This window comes from Salvelinus fontinalis, unplaced genomic scaffold (assembly GCF_029448725.1).
Source record: "Salvelinus fontinalis isolate EN_2023a unplaced genomic scaffold, ASM2944872v1 scaffold_0133, whole genome shotgun sequence".
Lineage (NCBI taxonomy): Eukaryota > Metazoa > Chordata > Actinopteri > Salmoniformes > Salmonidae > Salvelinus > Salvelinus fontinalis.
In genome coordinates, this window is record NW_026600342.1 from 122,509 (window position 1) to 145,474 (window position 22,966).

The 22,966-nt window shown below is 41.8% G+C and overlaps 1 protein-coding gene across 2 annotated transcripts in view; it reads right to left on the minus strand.

Moving 5' to 3' along the window:
• Positions 1-22,966, minus strand: part of LOC129843419 (netrin-G1-like) — a 192,747-nt gene that overhangs the window by 39,045 nt on the left and 130,736 nt on the right. The gene's annotated exons all lie outside the window — the stretch shown is intronic.

Sequence of the window (22,966 nt, forward strand, 5' to 3'; positions counted from 1 at the left end):
CTAGTAATTCTATCCTATCCTGGAACGTTTCTTGTCATGTGAAGTGTTTAATGTCTGCTATCCCTCCTGTTTCTTCTGTCCCCTCTACTCAGGAGGAACCTGGTGATGTGACAGGAGTGCCGGAGGAATATCATGATCTACGCACGGTCTTCAGTCGGTCCAGAGCCAACTCTCTTCCTCCTCACCGGTCGTATGATTGTTGTATTGATCTCCTTCCGGGGACCACTCCCCCTCGGGGTAGACTATTCTCTCTGTCGGCTCCCGAACGTAAGGCTCTCGAGGATTATCTGTCTGCTGAAGGCATTCAGATGGATCCCGCTAAGGTCCAGGCTGTCAGCGATTGGCCCGTTCCTAAGTCACGTGTCGAGTTACAGCGCTTTCTCGGTTTCGCTAATTTCTATCGGCGTTTCATTCGTAATTTCGGTCAAGTGGCTGCCCCTCTCACAGCTCTGACTTCTGTCAAGTCTTGCTTTAAGTGGTCCGGTTCCGCCCAGGGAGCTTTTGATCTCCTCAAGAAGCGTTTTACATCCGCCCCTATCCTTGTTACTCCTGACGTCACTAAACAATTCATTGTCGAGGTTGACGCTTCAGAGGTGGGCGTGGGAGCCATTCTGTCCCAGCGCTTCCAGTCTGACGATAAGGTCCATCCTTGCGCTTACTTTTCTCATCGCTTGTCGCCATCGGAACGCAACTATGATGTGGGTAACCGCGAACTGCTCGCCATCCGCTTAGCCTTAGGCGAATGGCGACAGTGGTTGGAGGGGGCGACCGTTCCTTTTGTCGTTTGGACTGACCATAAGAACCTTGAGTACATCCGTTCTGCCAAACGACTTAATGCACGTCAAGCTCGTTGGGCATTGTTTTTCGCTCGTTTCGAGTTCGAGATTTCCTATCGTCCGGGAAATAAGAACACCAAGCCTGATGCTTTATCCCGTCTTTTTAGTTCTCCTGTGGTTTCTACCGAACCCGAGGGGATTCTCCCTGAAGGGCGTGTTGTCGGGTTGACTGTCTGGGGAATTGAGAGACAGGTAAAGCAAGCACTCACTCACACTGCGTCGCCGCGCGCTTGTCCTAGTAACCTTCTGTTCGTTCCTGTCTCTACTCGTCTGGCTGTTCTTCAGTGGGCTCATTCTGCCAAGTTAGCTGGCCACCCCGGCGTTCGGGGTACGCTTGCTTCTATTCGCCAGCGGTTTTGGTGGCCTACTCAGGAGCGGGACACGCGCCGTTTCGTGGCTGCTTGTTCGGACTGCGCGCAGATTAAGTCAGGTAACTCTCCTCCTGCCGGTCGTCTCAGACCGCTTCCCATTCCTTCTCGTTCATGTTCTCACATCGCCTTAGACTTTATTACCGGTCTGCCTTCGTCTGCGGGGAGGACTGTGAGATCCGCCAATAAACGTAGGATTAAGAGTCCTAGGTATTGTCGCGGTCAGAGAGTGTGGCTTTCCACTCGTAACCTTTCCCTTACGACAGCTTCTCGCAAGTTGACGCCGCGGTTCATTGGTCCGTTCCGTGTCTCTCAGGTCGTTAATCCTGTCGCTGTGCGACTGCTTCTTCCGCGACATCTTCGTCGCGTCCACCCTGTCTTCCATGTCTCTTGTGTCAAGCCTTTTCTTCGCGCCCCCGTTCGTCTTCCCTCCCCCCCTCCCGTTCTTGTCGAGGGCGCACCTATTTACAAGGAACGGAGGATCATGGACATGCGTTCTCGGGGACGTGGTCACCAGTACTTAGTGGATTGGGGGGGTTACGGTCCTGAGGAGAGGAGTTGGGTTCCATATCGGGAGGTGCTGGACCGTTCGTTGATTGATGATTTCCTTCGTTGCCGCCAGGGTTCCTCCTCGAGTGCGCCAGGAGGCGCTCGGTGAGTGGGGGGATACTGTCATGTTTTGTCTTTGATCATCATGTCTTGTCCCTGTGCTTCCCTCTGCTGGTCTTATTAGGTTCTTTCCCTCTTTCTATTCCTCTCTCTCCTCCTCCCTCTTTCCCTTTCCCGCTCTCTCTCTCTATCGTTCCGTTCTTGCTCCCAGCTGTTTCTCATTCTCCTAACGACCTCATTTACTCTTTCACACCTGTCCCCTATTTTGCCCTCTGATTAGAGTCCCTATTTCTCCCTCTGTTTTCTGCTTCTGTCTTTGTCGGATTCTTGTTTGAGGTTTGCTGTTCTGTGTCCTTGTTGCGCCCTGTCGTGTTTTTTGCCTTTGTCAGATGCTGCGTGTGAGCAGGTGTCTATGTCAGCTACGGTCTGTGTCCTCCTGAAGCGACCTGCAGTCTGTGGTCGCGTCTCCAGTCGTTCCTCTCTACTGACAAGAGGTTTTCAGTTTCCTGCGTTGGAATTACCTTTGAGAAGATCCAGGAGAATCATTGTTTGTTTAAGAATGGAATAAAGACTCTGTTTCTATTACGTCGCTTTTGGGTCCTCCTTCATCAGCATAACACAATATCCCTACTAATATCCCTACTAATATCCCTACTAATATCCCTACTAATATCCCTACTAATATCCCTACTAATATCCCTACTAATATCCCTACTAATATCCCTACTAACATCCCTACTAATATCCCTACTAATATCCCTACTAATATCCCTACTAATATCCCAACTAATATCCCTACTAATATCCCAACTAATATCCCTACTATTATCCCTACTAATATCCCTACTAATATCCCTACTAATATCAATATCCCTACTAATATCCCTACTAATATCCCTACTAATATCCCTACTAATATCCCTACTAACATCCCTACTAATATCAATATCCCTACTAATATCCCTACTAATATCCCTACTAATATCCCTACTAATATCCCTACTAATATCCCTACTAATATCCCTACTAATATCCCTACTAATATCCCTACTAATATCAATATCCCTACTAATATCCCTACTAATATCCCTACTAATATCCCTACTAATATCCCTACTAACATCCCTACTAATATCAATATCCCTACTAATATCCCTACTAATATCCCTACTAATATCCCTACTAATATCCCTACTAACATCCCTACTAATATCAATATCCCTACTAATATCCCTACTAATATCCCTACTAATATCCCTACTAATATCCCTACTAATATCAATATCCCTACTAATATCCCTACTAATATCCCTACTAATATCCCTACTAATATCCCTACTAATATCCCTACTAACATCCCTACTAATATCCCTACTAATATCCCTACTAATATCCCTACTAATATCCCTACTAATATCCCTACTAATATCCCTACTAATATCCCTACTAATATCCCTACTAACATCCCTACTAATATCCCTACTAACATCCCTACTAACATCCCTACTAATATCCCTACTAATATCCCTACTACTATCCCAACTAATATCCCTACTAATATCCCTACTAATATCCTTACTAATATCCTTACTAATATCCCTACTAATACCCCTACTAACATCCCTACTAATATCCCTACTAATATCCCTACTAATATCCCTACTAATATCCCTACTAATATCCCTACTAATATCCCTACTAATATCCCTACTAACATCCCTACTAATATCAATATCCCTACTAATACCCCTACTAATATCATTATTAATATCCCTACTAATATCCCTACTAATATCCCTACTAATATCCCTACTAATATCAATATCCCTAATAACATCAATATCCCTACTAATATCCCTACTAATATCAATATCCCTACTAACATCAATATCCCTACAAATATCCCTACTAACATCAATATCCCTACTAATATCCCTACTAATATCAATATCCCTACTAATATCAATATCCCTACTAATATCAATATCTCTACTAATATCAATATCAGTACTAATATCAATATCTCTACTAATATCAATATCCCTACTAATATCCCTACTAATATCCCTACTAATATCCATACTAATATCCCTACTAATATCCCTACTAATATCTCTACTAACATCCCTACTAATATCCCTACTAATATCCCTACTAATATCCCTACTAACATCCCTACTAATATCAATATCCCTACTAACATCAATATCCCTACTAATATCCCTACTAACATCCCTACTAATATCCCTACTAATATCCATACTAACATCCCTACTAATATCCCTACTAATATCCCTACTAATATCCCTACTAATATCCCAACTAATATCCCTACTAATATCCCTCCTAATATCCCTACTAACATCCCTACTAATATCCCAACTAATATCCCTACTAAAATCCCTACTAATATCCCTACTAATATCGATACTAACATCCCTACTAAAATCCCTACTAATATCCCTACTAACATCCCTACTAATATCCCTACTAATATCAATATCCCTACTAATATCCCTACTAATATCCCTCCTAATATCCCTACTAATATCCCTACTAATATCCCTACTAATATCCCTACTAATATCACTACTAATATCGCTACTAATATCCCTACTAATATCCCTACTAACATCCCTACTAATATCCCTACTAATATCCCTACTAATATCCATACTAACATCCCTACTAATATCCCTACTAATATCCCTACTAATATCCCTACTAATATCCCTACTAATATCCCAACTAATATCCCTACTAATATCCCTACTAATATCCCTACTAATATCCCTACTAATATCCCTACTAATATCCCTACTAACATCCCTACTAATATCAATATCCCTACTAACATCAATATCCCTACTAATATCCCTACTAACATCCCTACTAATATCCCTACTAATATCCATACTAACATCCCTACTAATATCCCTACTAATATCCCTACTAATATCCCTACTAATATCCCAACTAATATCCCTACTAATATCCCTCCTAATATCCCTACTAACATCCCTACTAATATCCCTACTAATATCCCTACTAAAATCCCTACTAATATCCCTACTAATATCGATACTAACATCCCTACTAAAATCCCTACTAATATCCCTACTAACATCCCTACTAACATCCCTACTAATATCCCTACTAATATCAATATCCCTACTAATATCCCTACTAATATCCCTACTAATATCCCTACTAATATCGCTACTAATATCCCTACTAATATCCCTACTAACATCCCTACTAATATCCCTACTAATATCCCTACTAATATCCATACTAACATCCCTACTAATATCCCTACTAATATCCCTACTAATATCCCTACTAATATCCCAACTAATATCCCTACTAATATCCCTACTAATATCCCTACTAACATCCCTACTAAAATCCCTACTAATATCCCTACTAAAATCCCTACTAAAATCCCTACTAAAATCCCTACTAATATCCCTACTAGTATCGCTACTAACATCCCTACTAAAATCCCTACTAATATCCCTACTAATATCAATATCCCTACTAATATCCCTACTAATATCCCTACTAATTTCCCTACTAATATCCCTACTAATATCCCTACTAATATCCCTACTAATATCCCTACTAATATCCCTACTAATATCCCTACTAATACCCCGACTAACACCCCTACTAATATCCCTACTAATATCCCTACTAATATCCCTACTAATATCCCTACTAATATCCCTACTAATATCCCTACTAATATCCCTACTAACATCCCTACTAATATCAATATCCCTACTAACATCAATATCCCTACTAATATCCCTACTAATATCATTATTAATATCCCTACTAATATCCCTACTAATATCCCTACTAATATCAATATCCCTACTAACATCAATATCCCTACTAATATCCCTACTAATATCAATATCCCTACTAACATCAATATCCCTACAAATATCCCTACTAACATCAATATCCCTACTAATATCCCTACTAATATCAATATCCCTACTAACATCAATATCCCTACTAATATCCCTACTAATATCAATATCCCTACTAACATCAATATCCCTACTAATATCCCTACTAATATCCCTACTAATATCCCTACTAATATCCCTACTAACATCCCTACTAATATCCCTACTAACATCCCTACTAATATCCCTACTAATATCCCTACTAACATCCCTACTAACATCAATATCCCTACTAACATCCCTACTAATATCCCTACTAATATCCCTACTAACATCCCTACTAATATCCCTACTAATATCCCTACTAATATCCATACTAATATCAGTAGCTCTACTAATATCAATATCCCTGTCATGTTTTGTCATTTGATTATCATGTCTTGTCCCTGTGCTTCCCTTCCATTTGTCTCCCTCTGCTGGTCTTAGTAGGTTCTTTCCCTCTTTCTATCCCTCTCTCTTCCCCTCCCTCTCTTCCTCTCTCGCTCTCTCTCTATCGTTCCGTTCCTGCTCCCAGCTGTTCCTCATTCTCCTAACTACCTCATTTAATCTTTCACACCTGTCCCCTATTTTGCCCTCTGATTAGAGTTCCTATTTCTCCCTCTGTTTTCCGCTTCTGTCCTTGTCGGATCTTTGTTTGATGTTTGCTGTTCTGTGTCCTGGTTCCGCCCTGTCGTGTTTTTGCCTTCAACAGATGCTGCGTGTGAGCAGGTGTCATCTAAGATATATCCTGGAGTACCGTTTTGTTTAAGACTGGAATAAAGACTCTGTTTTTGTTAAGTCGCTTTTGGGTCCTCATTCACCAGCATAACAGAAAGATCCGACCACAATGGACCCAGCGACTACGGATTCTCGCAACACTGCCATCGAGATCCAGGGAGCAATGCTCGGCAGACACGAGCAGGAATTGTCTGCTGCTCGTCATGCCGTTGAGACCCTGGCCGCTCAGGTTTCCAACCTCTCAGGACAGTTTCAGAGTCTTCGTCTCGTGCCACCTGTTACTTCCTGGTCTTCCGAGTCTTCGGAACCTAGGGTTAATAACCCACCATGTTACTCTGGGCAACCCACTGAGTGCCGCTCCTTTCTCACCCAGTGTGATATTGTGTTTTCTCTCCAGCCCAACACATACTCACGAGAGAGAGCTCGGATCGCCTACGTCATATCACTCCTTACTGGTCGGGCTCGGGAGTGGGGCACAGCTATCTGGGAGGCAAGGGCTGAGTGTACTAACGATTATCAGAGCTTTAAAGAGGAGATGATACGGGTTTTTGATCGTTCAGTTTTTGGGAAGGAGGCTTCCAGGGTCCTGGCTTCCCTATGTCAAGGTGATCGATCCATAACGGATTACTCTATAGAGTTTCGCACTCTTGCTGCATCCAGTGACTGGAACGAGCCGGCGTTGCTCGCTCGTTTTCTGGAGGGACTTCACGCTGAGGTTAAGGATGAGATTCTCTCCCGGGAGGTTCCTTCCAGCGTGGACTCTTTGATTGCACTCGCCATCCGCATAGAACGACGGGTAGATCTTCGTCACCGAGCTCGTGGAAGAGAGCTCGCGTTAACGGTGTTTCCCCTCTCCGCATCTCAACCATCTCCTCCCATCGGCTCAGAGACTGAGCCCATGCAGCTGGGAGGTATTCGCATCTCGACTAAGGAGAGGGAACGGAGAATCACCAACCGCCTTTGTCTCTATTGCGGTTCTGCTGGACATTTTGTCATGTCATGTCCAGTAAAAGCCAGAGCTCATCAGTAAGCGGAGGGCTACTGGTGAGCGCTACTACTCAGGTCTCTCCATCAAGATCCTGTACTACCTTGTCGGTCCATCTACGCTGGACCGGTTCGGCTGCTTCCTGCAGTGCCTTGATAGACTCTGGGGCTGAGGGTTGTTTTATGGACGAAGCATGGGCTCGGAAACATGACATTCCTCTCAGACAGTTAGGGAGGCCCACGCCCATGTTCGCCTTAGATGGTAGTTCTCTCCCCAGTATCAGATGTGAGACACTACCTTTAACCCTCACAGTATCTGGTAACCACAGTGAGACCATTTCCTTTTTGATTTTTCGTTCACCTTTTACACCTGTTGTTTTGGGTCATCCCTGGCTAGTATGTCATAATCCTTCTATTAATTGGTCTAGTAATTCTATCCTATCCTGGAACGTTTCTTGTCATGTGAAGTGTTTAATGTCTGCTATCCCTCCTGTTTCTTGTGTCCCCTCTACTCAGGAGGAACCTGGGGATTTGACAGGAGTGCCGGAGGAATATCATGATCTACGCACGGTCTTCAGTCGGTCCAGAGCCAACTCTCTTCCTCCTCACCGGTCGTATGATTGTTGTATTGATCTCCTTCCGGGGACCACTCCCCCTCGGGGTAGACTATACTCTCTGTCGGCTCCCGAACGTAAGGCTCTCGAGGATTATCTGTCTGTTTCTCTCGACGCCGGTACCGTGGTGCCTTCTTCCTCTCCCGCCGGTGCGGGGTTTTTCTTTGTTAAGAAGAAGGACGGTACTCTGCGCCCCTGCGTGGATTATCGAGGGCTGAATGACATAACGGTTAAGAATCGTTATCCGCTTCCCCTTATGTCGTCAGCCTTTGAGATGCTGCAGGGAGCCAGGTTCTTTACTAAGTTGGACCTTCGTAACGCTTACCATCTCGTACGCATCAGAGAGGGGGACGAGTGGAAAACGGCGTTTAACACTCCGTTAGGGCATTTTGAATACCGGGTTCTGCCGTTCGGTCTCTCTAATGCTCCAGCTGTCTTTCAGGCATTAGTTAATGATGTACTGAGAGACATGCTGAACATCTTTGTTTTCGTTTACCTTGACGATATCCTGATTTTTTCATCGTCACTCGAGATTCATGTTCAGCACGTTCGACGTGTACTCCAGCGCCTTTTAGAGAATTGTCTCTACGTGAAGGCTGAGAAGTGCGCCTTTCATGTCTCCTCTGTCACTTTTCTTGGTTCTGTTATTTCCGCTGAAGGCATTCAGATGGATCCCGCTAAGGTCCAGGCTGTCAGCGATTGGCCCGTTCCTAAGTCACGTGTCGAGTTGCAGCGTTTTCTCGGTTTCGCTAATTTCTATCGGCGTTTCATTCGTAATTTCGGTCAAGTGGCTGCCCCTCTCACAGCTCTGACTTCTGTCAAGACTTGCTTTAAGTGGTCCGGTTCCGCCCAGGGAGCTTTTGATCTCCTCAAGAAGCGTTTTACATCCGCTCCTATCCTTGTTACTCCTGACGTCACTAAACAATTTATTGTCGAGGTTGACGCTTCAGAGGTGGGCGTGGGAGCCATTCTGTCCCAGCGCTTCCAGTCTGACGATAAGGTTCATCCTTGCGCTTACTTTTCTCATCGCCTGTCGCCATCGGAACGCAACTATGATGTGGGTAACCGCGAACTGCTCGCTATCCGCTTAGCCATAGGCGAATGGCGACAGTGGTTGGAGGGGGCGACCGTTCCTTTTGTCGTTTGGACTGACCATAAGAACCTTGAGTACATCCGTTCTGCCAAACGACTTAATGCACGTCAAGCTCGTTGGGCGTTGTTTTTCGCTCGTTTTGAGTTCGTGATTTCCTATCGCCCGGGAAATAAGAACACCAAGCCTGATGCCTTATCCCGTCTCTTTAGTTCTTCTGTGGTTTCTACCGACCCCGAGGGGATTCTCCCTGAAGGGCGTGTTGTCGGGTTGACTGTCTGGGGAATTGAGAGACAGGTAAAGCAAGCGCTCACTCACACTGCGTCGCCGCGCGCTTGTCCTAGTAACCTTCTGTTTGTTCCTGTCTCTACTCGTCTGGCTGTTCTTCAGTGGGCTCATTCTGCCAAGTTAGCTGGCCACCCCGGTGTTCGGGGTACGCTTGCTTCTATTCGCCAGCGGTTTTGGTGGCCTACTCAGGAGCGGGACACGCGCCGTTTCGTGGCTGCTTGTTCGGACTGCGCGCAGACTAAGTCAGGTAACTCTCCTCCTGCCGGTCGTCTCAGACCGCTTCCCATTCCTTCTCGACCATGGTCTCACATCGCCTTAGACTTTATTACCGGTCTGCCTTCGTCTGCGGGGAAGACTGTGATTCTTACGGTTATCGATAGGTTCTCTAAGGCGGCACATTTCATTCCCCTCGCTAAGCTTCCTTCCGCTAAGGAGACGGCACAAATCATCATTGAGAATGTGTTCAGAATTCATGGCCTCCCGTTAGACGCCGTTTCAGACAGAGGTCCGCAATTCACGTCACAGTTTTGGAGGGAGTTCTGTCGTTTGATCGGTGCTTCCGTCAGTCTCTCTTCCGGGTTTCATCCCCAGTCTAACGGTCAAGCAGAAAGGGCCAATCAGTCGATTGGTCGCATTTTACGCAGCCTTTCGTTTCGAAACCCTGCGTCTTGGGCAGAACAGCTCCCCTGGGCTGAGTACGCTCACAACTCGCTTCCTTCGTCTGCTACCGGGCTATCTCCGTTTCAGAGTAGTCTTGGTTACCAGCCTCCTCTGTTCTCGTCCCAGCTCGCCGAGTCCAGCGTTCCCTCCGCTCAGGCTTTTGTCCAACGTTGTGAGCGCACTTGGAGGAGGGTCAGGTCTGCACTTTGCCGTTACAGGGCGCAGACTGTGAGAGCCGCCAATAAACGTAGGATTAAGAGTCCTAGGTATTGTCGCGGTCAGAGAGTGTGGCTTTCCACTCGTAACCTTCCCCTTACGACAGCTTCTCGCAAGTTGACTCCGCGGTTCATTGGTCCGTTCCGTGTCTCTCAGGTCGTCAATCCTGTCGCTGTGCGACTGCTTCTTCCGCGACATCTTCGTCGCGTCCACCCTGTCTTCCATGTCTCTTGTGTCAAGCCTTTTCTTCGCGCTCCCGTTCGTCTTCCCTCCCCCCCTCCCGTCCTTGTCGAGGGCGCACCTATTTACAAGGTACGGAAGATCATGGACATGCGTTCTCGGGGACGTGGTCACCAGTACTTAGTGGATTGGGAGGGTTACGGTCCTGAGGAGAGGAGTTGGGTTCCATCTCGGGACGTTCTGGACCGTTCGTTGATTGATGATTTCCTCCGTTGCCGCCAGGGTTCCTCCTCGAGTGCGCCAGGAGGCGCTCGGTGAGTGGGGGGGTACTGTCATGTTTTGTCATTTGATTATCATGTCTTGTCCCTGTGCTTCCCTTCCATTTGTCTCCCTCTGCTGGTCTTAGTAGGTTCTTTCCCTCTTTCTATCCCTCTCTCTTCCCCTCCCTCTCTTCCTCTCTCGCTCTCTCTCTATCGTTCCGTTCCTGCTCCCAGCTGTTCCTCATTCTCCTAACTACCTCATTTAATCTTTCACACCTGTCCCCTATTTTGCCCTCTGATTAGAGTTCCTATTTCTCCCTCTGTTTTCCGCTTCTGTCCTTGTCGGATCTTTGTTTGATGTTTGCTGTTCTGTGTCCTGGTTCCGCCCTGTCGTGTTTTTGCCTTCAACAGATGCTGCGTGTGAGCAGGTGTCATCTAAGATATATCCTGGAGTACCGTTTTGTTAAGACTGGAATAAAGACTCTGTTTTTGTTAAGTCGCTTTTGGGTCCTCATTCACCTGCATAACAATCCCTACTAATATCAATATCTCTACTAATATCAATATCCCTACTAACATCCCTACAAATATCCCTACTAACATCCCTACTAATATCCCTACTAATATCCCTACTAATATCCCTACTAACATCCCTACTAATATCAATATCCCTACTAATATCAATATCTCTACTAATATCAATATCCCTACTAATATCAATATCTCTACTAATATCAATATCCCTACTAATATCCCTACTAATATCCCTACTAATATCGCTACTAATATCCCTACTAATATCCCTACTAATATCCCTACTAACATCCCTACTAATATCCCTACTAATATCCCTACTAATATCCCTACTAATATCCCTACTAACATCCCTACTAATATCAATATCCCTACTAACATCAATATCCCTACTAATATCCCTACTAATATCACTACTAATATCCCTACTAATATCCCTACTAATATCCCTACTAATATCAATATCCCTACTAACATCAATATCCCTACTAATATCCCTACTAATATCAATATCCCTACTAACATCAATATCCCTACTAACATCCCTACTAATATCCCTACTAATATCAATATCCCTACTAATATCCCTACTAATATCCCTACTAATACCCCTACTAACATCCCTACTAATATCCCTACTAATATCCCTACTAATATCCCTACTAACATCCCTACTAACATCCCTACTAATATCCCTACTAACATCCCTACTAATATCCCTACTAATATCCCTACTAATATCCATACTAACATCCCTACTAACATCCCTACTAACATCCCTACTAATATCCATACTAAAATCCCTACTAATATCCCTACTAACATCCCTACTAACATCCCTACTAACATCCCTACTAACATCCCTACGAACATCCCTACGAACATCCCTACGAACATCCCTACGAACATCCCTACTAACATCCCTACTAACATCCCTACTAATATCCCTACTAATATCCCTACTAATATCCCTACTAACATCCCTACTAACATCCCTACTAACATCCCTACTAACACCCATACTAATATCCCTACTAACATCCCTACTAATATCAATATCCCTACTAACATCAATATCCCTACTAATATCCATACTAATATCATTACTAATATCCCTACTAGTATCCCTACTAATATCCCTACTAATATCCCTACTAACATCAATATCCCTACTAATATCAATATCCCTACTAATATCCCTACTAATATCAATATCCCTACTAATATCCCTACTAATATCAATATCCCTACTAACATCAATATCCCTACAAATATCAATATCCCTACTAATATCCCTACTAATATCAATATCCCTACTAACATCAATATCCCTACTAATATCAATATCCCTACTAATATCCCTACTAATATCAATATCCCTACTAACATCAATATCCCTACTAATATCAATATCCCTACTAATATCCCTACTAATATCAATATCCCTACTAACATCAATATCCCTACTAATATCCCTACTAATATCAATATCCCTACTAACATCAATATCCCTACAAATATCCCTACTAACATCAATATCCCTACTAATATCCCTACTAATATCAATATCCCTACTAACATCAATATCCCTACTAATATCCCTACTAATATCAATATCCCTACTAACATCAATATCCCTACTAATATCCCTACTAATATCCCTACTAACATCCCTACTAATATCCCTACTAATATCCCTACTAACATCCCTACTAACATCCCTACTAACATCCCTACTAACATCAATATCCCTACTAACATCCCTACTAATATCCCTACTAATATCCCTACTAACATCCCTACTAATATCCCTACTAATATCCCTACTAATATCCATACTAATATCAGTAGCTCTACTAATATCAATATCCCTACTAATATCAATATCTCTACTAATATCAATATCCCTACTAACATCCCTACTAATATCCCTACTAACATCCCTACTAATATCCCTACTAATATCCCTACTAATATCCCTACTAATATCCCTACTAATATCCCTACTAATATCACTACTAATATCCCTACTAATATCAATATCTCCACTAATATCTCTACTAATATCCCTACTAATATCAATATCTCTACTAATATCTCTACTAACATCCCTACTAACATCCCTACTAACATCCCTACTAATATCCCTACTAATATCCCTACTAATATCCCTACTAATATCCCTACTAATATCAATATCCCTACTAATATCAATATCCCTACTAACATCAATATCCCTACTAACATCCCTACTAATATCAATATCTCTACTAATATCTCTACTAATATCTCTACTAATATCAATATCTCTACTAATATCACTACTAACATCCCTACTAATATCAATATCCATACTAATATCAATTTCTCTACTAATATCCCTACTAATATCAATATCTCTACTAACATCAATATCTCTACTAATATCCCTACTAACATCAATATCTCTACTAATATCAATATCTCTACTACTATCAATACCCCTAATAATATCACTACTAATACCCCTACTAATATCAATAACCCTACTAATATCAATATCCCTACTAATAACACTACATATCAATACCCCTATACATATCAATAACCCTACTAATATCACTACTAATATCCCTACTAATATCAATATCTCTACTAATATCAATATCATTACTAATATCATTACTAATATCTCTACTAATATCAATATCCCTACTAACATCACTACTAATATCACTACTAATATCAATACCCCTACTAATATCAATATCATTACTAATATCACTACTATTATCACTACTAATATCAATACCCCTACTAATATCAATATCATTACTAATATCACTACTATTATCACTACTAATATTAATACCCCTACTAATATCACTACTAATATCTCTACTAATATCAATACCCCTACTAATATCACTACTAATATCAATACCCCTACTAATATCACTACTAATATCTCTACTAATATCAATATCCCTACTAATATCACAATCATTACTAATATCACTACTATTATCACTACTAATATCAATACCCCTACTAATATCCTTACTAATATCAATATCCCTACTAATATCACTACTATTATCACTACTAATATCAATAGCTCTACTAATATCAATATCCCTACCAATATCAGTATCTCTACTAATATCAATATCTCTACTAATATCAATATCTCTACTAATATCAATATCCCTAGTAATATCTCTACTAATGTCACGTTCCTGACCTGTTTTCTGTTAGTTTGTGTATGTGTTAGCTGGTCAGGACGTGAGTTTGGGTGGGCAGTCTATGTTTTCTGTTTCTATGTTGGTTTAAGGGTGACCTGATATGGCTCTCAATTAGAGGCAGGTGGTTTTCATTTCCTCTGATTGAGAGCCATATTAAGGTAGGTGTTTTCACACTGTTTGTTTGTGGGTGGTTGTCTCCTGTGTCTGTGTGATGTTACGCCACATGGGACTGTTTCGGTTTTGTTTGTTCGGTTTATGTAGTCTGTTCCTGTTTTCATGCGTTCTTCGTTATACGTAAGTTCTTATGTTCAGGTGCGTCTACGTCGTTTGTTGTTTTGTAGTTATTCAAGTATAGTTCGTTTTCTGTCTATGTCGTGTCTTGTTTAATTCAATAAATCATGTCATCATACCTCGCTGCATATTGGTCTTCAGATCCCTCTCTCCTCTCCTCGTCTGAGGAGGAGAAGGATTTAGAGAATCGTTACAACTAATATCAATATCCCTACTAATATCAATATCCCTACTAATATCAATATCCCTACTAACATCCCTACTAATATCCCTACTAATATCAATATCCCTACTAACATCCCGACTAATATCCCTACTAATATCAATATCTCTACTAATATCCCTACTAACATCCCTACTAATATCCCACTAATATCTCTACTAATATCCCTACTAATATCAATATCCCTACTAACATCCCTACTAATATCCCTACTAATATCCCTATTAACATCCCTACTAATATCCCTACTAATATCCCTACTAACATCCCTACTAATATCTCTACTAATATCCCTACCAACATCCCCACTAATATCCCTACTAATATCCCTACTAATATCCCTACTAATATCCCTACTAATATCCCTACTAACATCCCTACTAATATCCCTACTAATATCAATATCTCTACTAATATCCCTACTAATATCAATATCCCTACTAACATCCCTACTAATATCCCTACTAATATCAATATCTCTACTAATATCCCTACTAATATCAATATCCCTACTAATATCCCTACTAATATCAATATCCCTACTAATATCAATATCTCTACTAATATCAATATCCCTAGTAATATCTCTCTTATATCAATATCTCTACTAATATCAATATCTCTACTAATATCAATATCCCTAGTAATATCTCTCTAATATCAATATCTCTACTAATATCAATATCTCTACTAATATCAATATCCCTAGTAATATCAATATCCCTACTAATATCAATATCTTTACTAATATCAATATCCCTAGTAATATCTCTCTAATATCAATATCTCTACTAATATCAATATTTCTACTAATATCAATATCCCTACTAATATCAATATCCCTACTAATATCAATATCTCTACTAATATCAATATCCCTAGTAATATCTCTCTAATATCAATGTCTCTACTAATATCAATATCTCTACTAATATCAATATCCCTAGTAATATATCTACTAATATCAATATCCCTACTAATATAAATATCCCTACTAATATCAATATCCCTAGTAATATCTCTACTAATATCAATATCCCTACTAATATCAATATCCCTAGTAATATCTCTACTAATATCAATATCCCTACTAATATCAATATCCCTAGTAATATCTCTACTAATATCAATATCCCTACTAATATCAATATCCCTAGTAATATCCCTACTAATATCAATATCCCTAGTAATATCAATATCCCTACTAATATCAATATCCCTAGTAATATCTCTACTAATATCAAAACCCCTACTAATATCTCTACTAATATCAATATCCCTACTAATATCAATATCTCTACTAATATCAATATCCCTAGTAATATCTCTCTAATATCAATTCCAATACTAATATCAATATCTCTACTAATATCAATATCCCGAGTAATATCTCTCTAATATCAATATCTCTACTAATATCAATATCCCTACTAATAGCACTACTAACATCTCTACTAACATCACTACTAATATCAATATCTCTACTAATATCAATATCCCTACTAATATCAATATCTCTACTAATATCAATATCTCTACTAATATCAATATCTCTACTAATTTCAATATCTCTACTACTATCAATATCCCTACTAATATCACAATAGATCTATCAGTTCTATCAGTTCTATCAGTTCTGTCAGTTCTATCAGTTCTGTCAGTTCTGTCAGTTCTATCAGTTCTGTCAGTTCTATCAGTTCTGTCAGTTCTGTCAGTTCTGTCAGTTCTATCAGTTCTATCAGTTCTGTCAGTTCTATCAGTTCTGTAAGTTCTGTCAGTTCTGTCAGTTCTGTCAGTTCTGTCAGTTCTATCAGTTCTGTCAGTTCTGTCAGTTCTGTCAGTTCTGTCAGTTCTATCAGTTCTGTCAGTTCAGTCAGTTCTATCAGTTCTGTCAGTTCAGTCAGTTCTATCAGTTCTATCAGTTCTATCAGTTCTGTCAGTTTTACCAGTTCTACCAGTTCTTTCAAACCCATTCTTCAGTTCTATCAACTATATCTGTTCTATCAAATCCATTCTATCAAGCACACTATATCAATCCCATTCTATGGTTATATCAGTTATATTTGTAAAGGTATTTATTAGGGATCCCCCTTAGCTGAGGCTTTTCCGGGGTTCCAAACACATTAAGGCACTTAATGAAATAAGTACATCACATAACATTCCACCACTATATAGACTACATCACAAAAAGTATGTGGACACCTGCTCGTTGAACATCTCATTCCAAAATATGTTTTTCCTCCCCCTTTGCTGTAATGGCAGCCTCCACTCTTCTGGGAAGGCTTTCAACTAGATGTTGGAACAATGCTGCAGGGACTTGCTTCCATTCAGCCACAACAGCATTAGTGAGGTTGGGCACTGATGTTGAGCGATTAGACCTGGCTCGCAGTCGACGTTACAATTCATCCCAACGGTGTTCAAATGGGTTGAGGTCAGGGCTCTGTGCATGCCAGTCTATTGCAGAAAAAAAAGTAATCCCAGCCACGAACCTACCAGATGAGCTAAATGACTTATATGCGTGCTTCGCGGTAAGCAACATTGAAGCATGCATGAGCGCACCAGCTGTTCCGGATGACCGTGTGATCACACTCTCCATAGCCAATGTGAGTAAGACCTTTAAAAAAGTCACCATTCACAATGGCCAGATGGATTACTAGGACGTGTACTCAGCGCATGCGCTGACCAACTGGAAAAGGTCTTCATTGACATTTTCAACATTTTCCTGACCCAGTCTGTGACACCTACAGTACCAGTCAAAATTTTGGACACATCTAATCATTCAAGGTTTTTCTTTATTTTTACTATTTTGCACATTGTAGAATAATAATGAAGACATCCAAACTACGTAATAACACATATGGAATCAAGTAGTAACCAAAAAAGTGTTAAGCAAATCAAAATATATTTTATATTTAGATTCTTCAAGATAGCCACCCTTTGCCTTGATGACAGCTTTGCACACTCTTGGTATTCTCTCAACCAGCTTCATGAGGAATGATTTTCCAACAGTCTCGAAGGAGTTCAAACATACTCTGAGCACAGTCTGTGGTCCAAAAACTCCCAAACCGTCTTAATTGGGTTCTGGTTGGTGATTGTTGTCAGGTCAGCTGATGCAGCACTCCATCACTCTCCTTGGTCAAATAGTCCTTACACAGCCTGGAGGTGTGTTTTGGGTCATTGTCCTATTGAAAAACAAATTATACTAAGTGCAAACCACATGGGATGGCATATCACTGCAGAATGCTGTGGTAGCCATGTTGGTTAAGTGTGCCTTGAATTCTAAATAAATCACAGACAGTGTCACCAGCAAAACACCCGCACACCATCACACCTCCTCCTCCATGCTTCATGGTGGGAACCACACATGTGGAGATCATCCGTTCCCCTACTCTGCGTCTCACAAAGACATGGCGGTTGGAACCAAAAATCTAAAATTTGGACTCATCAGACCAAAGGACATATTTCCACAGGTCTAATGTCCATTGCTCGTGTTTCCTGGCCCAAGCAAGTGTTTTCTTCTAATTGGTGTCCTTTAGTAGTGTTTTATTTGCAGCAATTCGACCATGAAGACCTGATTCACGCAGTCTCCTCTAAACAGTTCATGTTGAGATATGTCTGTCTGAACACTGTGAAGCATTTATTTTGGCTGCAATTTCTGAGGCTGGTAAATCTAATGAGCTTATCCTCTGCAGGTGACTGGTTCTTCCTTTCCTGTGGTGGTCCTCATGAGAGCCAGTTTCATCATAGTGCTTAATGATTTTTGCGACTGCACTTGAAGAAACTTTAAAAGTTCTTGAAATTTTCCGCATTGACTGACCTTCATGTCTTAAAGTAATGATGGACTGCCGTCTCTCTTTGCTTATTTGAGCTGTTTTTGCCATAATATGGACTGGTACTGTACATGTTTCTTGTGCCCAAGAACACCAAGGTCAACTGCCTAAATGACTACCGACCCGTAGCACTCACATCTTTAGCCATGAAGTGCTTTCAAATGCTTGTCATGGCTCACATCAACACCTTCATCCCAGAAGCACTAGACCCACTCCAATCAGCATACCACCCCAACAGATCCACAGATGACGCAATCTCTATTGCACTCCACCCTGCCCTTTCCCACCTCGATAAATTGAACACCTATGTGAGAATGCTGTTCATTGACTACAGCTCAGTGTTCAACACCATAGTGCCCTCAAGGTTCATCACTAAGCTAAGGACCCTGGGACTAAACACCTCCCTTTGCAACTGGATCCTGGACTTCCTGACGGGTCGCCCCCCAGGTGGTGAGGAGAGGCAACAACACAACACATCTGCCACGCTGAACCTCAACACGGGTGCCCCTCAGGGGTGCGTGCTTAGTCCCCTCTTGTGCTCCCTGTTCACCCATGACTGCGTGGCCAAGCACGACTCCAACACCATCATTAAGTTTGCCGATGAAACAACGGTGGTAGGCCTGATCAGAGAGGAGGTCAGAGACCTGGCAGTGTGGTGCCCGGACATCAATCTCTCCCTCAATGTGATCAAGACAAAGGAGATGATTGTGGACTACAGGAAAAGAAGGGCCGAGCAGTCCCCATTCTCATCGACGGGGCTGTAGTGGAGCAGGTTGAGAGCTTCAAGTTCCTTGGTGTCCACATCATCAACGAACTATCATGGTCCAAACACACCAAGACAGTCGTGAATTTGGCATGAAAAGGCCTATTCCCCCTTGGCTTAGGTCCTCAGATCCTCAAAAAGTTATACAGCTGCACCATCGAGAGCATCCTGACTGGTTTAATCACCGCCTGGTATGGCAACTGCTCGGCCTCCTACCGCAAGGCGTTTCAGAGGGTAGTGCGTACGGCCGACCTTCCTGCCATCCAGGACCTCTACACCAGGCAGTGTCAGAGGAAAGCCCCAAAAAATTGCCAAACACTCCAGCCACCCTAGTCGTGCTGCAAGCGGTACCAGAGCGCCAGGTCTAGGTCCAAAAGGCTTCTTAACAGCTTCTAACCCCAAGCCATAAGACTCCTGAGCATCTAATCAAATTGCCACCCAGAATTTTTGCACTGCCACCCCCCCTTTTTTAAAAACGTTGCTGCTACTCACTGTTTATTATCTATGCATAGTCACTTCACCCCTACCTACATGTACACTACTGCTACTCACTGTTTATTATCTATGCATAGTCACTTCACCCCTACCTACATGTACACTACTGCTACTCGCTGTTTATTATCTATGCATAGTCACTTCACCCCTACCTGACATGTACACTACTGCTACTCACTGTTTATTATCTATGCATAGTCACTTCACCCCTACCTACATGTACACTACTGCTACTCACTGTTTATTATCTATGCATAGTCACTTCACCCCTACCTACATGTACAATACTGCTACTCACTGTTTATTATCTATGCATAGTCACTTACCCCTACCTACATGTACACTACTGCTACTCACTGTTTATTATCTATGCATAGTCACTTACCCCTACCTACATGTACACTACTGCTACTCACTGTTTATTATCTATGCATAGTCACTTACCCCTACCTACATGTACACTACTGCTACTCACTGTTTATTATCTATGCATAGTCACTTACCCCTACCTACATGTACATATTACCTCAATGAATCTGTACCCCCGCACATTGACTCGATACCGGTAGCCCCTGTATATAGATAGATTCCTTATTGTTCTATTCTATTGTCACTTTATTTATTTTTTACTTTCGTTTTTTAGTAAATATTTTCTTAACTCTTATTTTTCTTAAAACTGCATTGTTGGTTATGGGCTTGTAAATAAGCATTTCACGGAAAAGTCACATGTGACAAATAACATTTGATTTGATTGCCTTCCCAGAAGAGTGGAGGCTGTTATAGCAGCCAATGGGGCTCTATATTAAGGCCCATGATTTTGGAATGAGATGATCGACAAGCAGGTGTCCACATACTTTTGGTCGTGTAGAGTATGTCTATATCTAAAGTATATGATAGTGTAGATGTATTCTTGTCCATAGTTCATTCCTTTTATCCCGACAGCTCTAGTCCCCTGGCAACAGAGAGCCTCCTTTCATCTTAGGTTTTTACATGGAGGGTCACGTACAGCTATATATCTGCATATGTTGGGTCCTGATTTTTACATGGAGGGTCACGTACAGCTATATATCTGCATATATTCAGTAGGGTCCTGAATATGAAATATGTAACATGTAATACCCCGTCTGTCACTAGGATATGTATTGCTATTGTGACTGAAGACGATGACGTGATGACAGATGAGTGCTATTAAACTAGAATTAAATTCTGCACTTTCAGCAAATTTGTCTTCGAGGACCATACGGTTAATATCCTAGCAGGAAATATGAGCCGTTGCGTTAGTTGCTGCATGGGGGAAAACGCATGGAACGCCCCATGTTATGTGCTATAGGCTACATCCCAACTGGCATCCTATTCCCTACACAGTGCACTACAATGGCTCATAGGGCTCTGGCCAAAAGTAGGAATAGGGAGCCATTTTGGATGCAGAAAATTGTCTTCTCTTATGAGAGAATAACAAATAACTCAAATCGAAGACAAATAAAAAAGCGATTAAACTTCCACACCTGTGGGGATTAATGTTATTCCGCTATTATGTAATACTACCAGGGTGCCGTATGCAATATCATTGCATTCTGTCTTTCTCCAAGCCAGTGTGTCATATGGTTTTGTTGATATGGAGTATATGGAGACTGGGTCTGGGGGTTTTATCCGTTCAGTGCAGATGTGTCCGAGGCGTTGGCTGTTTTTAATAACGCCCCTGTCAGTCTGAGAGAGAGGGACAGCTGGTCTCACGTTGCAGAGAGTCTCCTAACTGGAGGAACACGGCGTATGGGGAAATCAAGCCACTTCTCCTTAGACGACACATACATGGGTGTGAAGGCACACACCCTGAATGCACACACAGGTACACACGTGCACACACACACACGTGCACACACACACACACACACACACACACACACACACACACACGTGCACACACACACACACACACACACACACACACACACACACACACACACACACACACACACACACACACACACACACACACACACACACACACACACACACACACACTCACTTAATTTGCTCACACACACATAACATGCACACACGTTAGACCCTCAGTGTTGATCTGGCTATAATACTTCATCCCTCAGTGTTGGTCTGGCTATAATACTTTATCCCTCAGTGTTGATCTGGCTATAATACTTTATCCCGCAGTGTTGGTCCGGCTAGAATACGTCATCCCTCAGTGTTGGTCCGGCTAGAATACGTCATCCCTCAGTGTTGGTCTGGCTATAATACTTTATCCCTCAGTGTTGGCCTGGCTATAATACTTCATCCCTCAGTGGTGGTCTGGCTATAATACTTCGTCCCTCAGTGTTGGTCTGGCTAGAATACTTTATCCCTCAGTGTTGGTCTGGCTATAATACTTTATCCCTCAGTGTTGGTCTGGCTATAATACTTTATCCCTCAGTGTTGGTCTGGCTATAATACTTCATCCCTCGGCAGATTATAGCACCTTACTCATTCATCAGTGTTGAGTTTGAGTTGAGTTTATTTTTATTTTTACAGGGACAGTGCACATTAATCAATGTTTCAGTAAACGTGCCGGTTTTAGCCAGCTGGCTAATTTTCAACCGCAGTCCCTAGGCAGGTTATTTTTTTACACTGAGGGATAAGGTTCTATAATCAGCCCACCACTGAGGGATAAGGTTCTATAATCAGCCCAACACTGAGGGCCAAGGTTCTATAATCATCCCAACACTGGGGGATAAGGTTTTATAATCGGCCCAACACTGGGGGTTAATGTTCTATAATCAGTCAACATCAGTGTTGGGCTGATAATAGCACCT